Genomic DNA, 4,440 nt, shown 5'->3' with positions numbered 1-4,440 from the left:
CTATCTAAATTAAAGCCTGCTATCAAAATTTCATGTTAATTTATATTCCAAATACCAGCTTAATAATGACAGCTATTTTTATAACTTATTCATCAATTTCAAAATTAAGTGAAACAAAAGCAATATATTTCCACATAAACATGGTTACAAAAAGGTTAATGAGCAAACAGGAACTCTGTTGTTTTGTGTATCTATTCTGTCAAGATTTTATACATTGTGTAGTTGAGTTAATATACTGAAATTGCTTTTAAAGATTTTTTTAAAACAATGATAATGGATGAATGATAATTTAAATTGTTTTCATTCCAAAGTAACTAACATATGAAACATAAATAAACTACTATTAAAGATAATGAAGAGGTAGATAAGAAATTGAAAATAAATAAAATTTTAAGAGAAAAATAATTCCAAAAATTACCTGCCATTCTAAAAAGCTGTGCTTAAATTTTAGAAATCTTATTTTGTTCCTGTAAAACAGTAACATATGCAAAACACTTCATTTGTGTGAAAATGAAATGAGCCTGAAAATAAAATCAATATTATTCTTGATTAAAATAATAGAAAGAGATAAGAATATCTTAAAAGTAAATTATGAAAACAGTAATAAAATAAACAAATAATCATTAAAGTAATTTTCAGAAAGGAAATTTAATACTAAATGAAATTCATTATCATCATCATCACTTTCGCTATCATTATCATCATTATCATTTTAAGATCCACTTTTCCATCCTTGCATGTGTCAGCTGGAATTTGTTGAGGTAGATTTCTTATGGCTGGATGACCTTCCTGTCATCAACCTTTGCATTTCCAAGCATGGAAATATTCCTCCATTGCTAGACATGTTTTTCAAAGAAGACTAGAGAAGAACAACATTACTTGTATGAGGGTTGGCTGAAAAGTTCAAAGGTTGACCAAAATACTCTCATCAAATGTGACCAATGTAGTCCTCCTTGTGGTCCACATACTTCTTCCATCAGTGTTGCAGTGTTTGGATCCCATTGGTGAAGAAGCTTTAATCTTGTTAGTTATAAAAGTCATCAATAGCAGATATGATGTCATCATCACAGCGATATGGTTCCCAGCCAAATATTTTTTCATGTTGAGGAAGAGATAATAGTCAGAGGAGGGAAAATCAGGAGAATAATGTGGGTGATCAACTAGTTCAAAATTCCCTAACTTATTCCTCTTGAAATTTTTTGTGTTTTTATGTATCTATATTGTATTATTTATGTTTGGAAATTGTTATATTTATGTATAAAGGTGTTCATGTTGCTATTGGTTTTCTTTTTTCTTTTTGTTTTTGAAAAAGTCCATGGTAATGCAATCTCTCTTGGTAGCATGAAAATCAATTGGAAAATGAATTCACATTGTAGGATTTCGCATTACAACCAGATGTTCAGGAACATATTACTTCTGTAAAGTGAGGTATTCCTATAGTTTTGTTTTGCCTTGCCATATTTTTTCCAGAAGCCCTGGTTGTGTCATTGACCCTTTCAGTACAACATGAAGGTTGTTAACAGACACTGGGAAAATAGAGAACATACAACTAATCAATAATATTAAAGAATTGCTTGTCTGATGCACAAACATAAGATGTACTAACTAACAAACTGATTCACTGAAAAACATCAGTAATAAAAGCATTATAAAGAAAACCCAAACAAAATCCAAAAAAGGTACCCCACCTTAAATATTGAACTATCAGTAACATATGCTAGATTACTATCAATGAAATAAGTTTAGATTTCAAATCCACTGAGATGTGATTAATCAACATAGCTATGCAGTCTAAGTATACCCAGGGGTCAGTCTAAAAGTAGTCAATCATTTATTGATCTACAGACTACCATTTCTCTCTATCATAGCATTTCCCCTTTGTTTCTCTCTCTGTTTTTCTTTCTCAATCTCTCTCACACTCTATCATGTGGTGAGCATTCACACTTGGTGGCAAGTCTTACATTATTTACTATGTCTAAGAGGAGCACAGTTCATCTGAAGTCTAGTCCATGCTACACAACTGCCCCTCTAGCTACATTTCCAATCACCTACAACACACATAGATTCATATAAAATATCATCTTGCTTATTTGATTCAGGCAAACATGCATACCAGAATAGTTACAACAATGATTGTCACACTAACCTTTAATTCTATGCTGATTCATTATTGATATTTCTAGGGCAGTGGGAGCAAAGGATTGGCAGAACCATTAGCACATCAGACATAATGTTTAGTGTTATTTAGTCATGATGCCAAGTATCTGAGTTCATATCCTGCCAAGGTCGAATTTTACCTTTCATTCTTCCTGGGTTGATAAAATAAACTACCAATCAGATATTATTTAATCCTTCCCCAACAAATTTCGTGCCTTGAACCTATACCAGAAATGATATTACTTGGGTTGAGAATTGACAGAATTGTTTGTGTGTCAGACAAAATTCCTTAAGGCAGCGAGCTGGCAGAATCATTAGCATGCTCTGAGTTCAAATTCTACCAAGGCAAAGTCAACCTCAGCAGAATTTGAACTCAGAGCGTTAAGCGCATGTGCGTGTAAGCACACATACACTAACACACACACACACACACACACACACACACCGATGGAAAGAAAGAGAGACCTGCTTCTGCAGTGGCCAAAGATCTGAACTAGTGTAAAACCAAGGTGTGGATATAACAGCAGATATAATAGCAATTACTAAATATATCATAGCAATATTACCTGTATTCAAGGCATTGAGCTGGTAGAATCACTTGCATGTTTGCCAAAATGTTTAGTGGCATTTCGTCCGTCTTTATGTTCCGAGTTCAAATTCCATTGGAGTTGACTTTGCCTTTCATCCTTCCAGGGTTAATAAAATAAGTAACAGTCAAGTGCTGGAGTCAATGTAATTAATTTACCCCCTCCTTGCTGGCCTTGTGCTATCATTATTTCACTTTCATCACCATTACCACCACACACAAACAAACACATACATGCACACACACAACCACATAAATATCAAGATTTAATGCTTAGTTTTCATTTGGCCATGATATATACACATACACATGCATGCATACATACAGTCATACCTACCTACATACATATATATGTGTATATATATATATATATATATATATATATATATATATATATATATATATATATATATATATATTTATAAAAAAGAAGTTTGAAAACGTCAATATAAAAAATGAATTTTAATTTATAATTTTGTCAGAGATAATTTTAACATGTTTCTGTTCTTGAAAAAACGAACCTTATCAAAAATACATATTTAAAAAAATGAAATATATATATAAATATACATATATATATATGCAATGATTTGGTAAGCTGTGTTATGTTTTACAATTCTGTAAACAACAATAATAATAATATTTTATAAGCTTGATTACCACATTGGTTACCACCCTTGCACACTGACCATGAAGCCTGGTGTCTCACTGTCCACCTAAAAACAGCCTCTTTTGAAGACACCTGCAGGACTATCCTTGCAGACAAGAGAGAAGGGGTAAAGCAGGGACACTACAATGAGCCCCAATCAGCCTACTTTCCCATGCAGCATCTGTGGTCATGGCCTGTTTGTGCCGAATCAGACTTGTCAAGCATCAGCAAGCCTGCAACAAACTTTGACATCCACCTCTTTAAATCTTTGTTTGCAAAGCCAAGCCATGGTACACACGTGTGTGCGCATGCACACACACACGCACACACATATACACACACACACATAACATACATACACATAACATACACAAACATACACCCTCCCTTACACGCACACACACACAATATACACACATCTTCACTCATACACACATGCAACACACATACAACGCACACATATACATGCGTGCTCTCTCTCTCTCTTTCACACACACACAATACACATACAACGCACACACATACATACATACTCTCTCTCTCTCTCTCTCTCTCTCTCTCTCTCTCTCTCTCTCTCTCTCTCTCTCTCTCTCACACACACACGCGCACACTTTGTACTTTTATACAAAAGTGTGTGCTGTAACACACACACACCTGAGTTAGAAGTTTGTATTGCTAAACTGACTAATTTCAAATTCACCAATGACTGCAGTTGATATTTGTCTGCAGTACCTGTTAGTATGCATGAAATATTTCAAGATTAACATAGAGTAAGGTTGACTAATGTCGGCCACATGAAATCTTTAGAGTATGATAAAATAGTATAGTTTATAAATAATTGCATGCAATTTGTCTCTCTATCTGTCTATCTGTCTGTCTGCCTGTCTGTCTGCCTGTCTGTCTTCCTTTATATGTCTGTGTCACTCTCCCTATATATATATACACACATACACATATATATATATACATGCATATATACATTTATATGATGATGATATATATATATATATATATATATATATATATATATATATATATATATATATAT

The 4,440-nt window shown here is 33.2% G+C and overlaps 1 long non-coding RNA gene across 1 annotated transcript in view; it reads right to left on the bottom strand.

Moving 5' to 3' along the window:
• Positions 1 to 629: 629 nt before the first annotated feature.
• LOC128251253 (uncharacterized) overlaps positions 630 to 4,440 on the bottom strand; it is an 11,731-nt gene continuing 7,920 nt past the window's right edge. Inside the window, exons 2-3 of the long non-coding RNA XR_008267041.1 lie at positions 2,724 to 2,843; positions 630 to 1,526 (exon numbers count right to left, since the gene is read on the bottom strand). This is a non-coding gene — a long non-coding RNA (uncharacterized LOC128251253). The remainder of the gene's footprint in view (positions 1,527 to 2,723; positions 2,844 to 4,440) is intronic.

The sequence above is a fragment of the Octopus bimaculoides genome, chromosome 2 (assembly GCF_001194135.2).
Source record: "Octopus bimaculoides isolate UCB-OBI-ISO-001 chromosome 2, ASM119413v2, whole genome shotgun sequence".
Lineage (NCBI taxonomy): Eukaryota > Metazoa > Mollusca > Cephalopoda > Octopoda > Octopodidae > Octopus > Octopus bimaculoides.
Note: the sequence above shows the minus strand (reverse complement) of the source record. Positions and strands in the feature narration are given on the sequence as shown.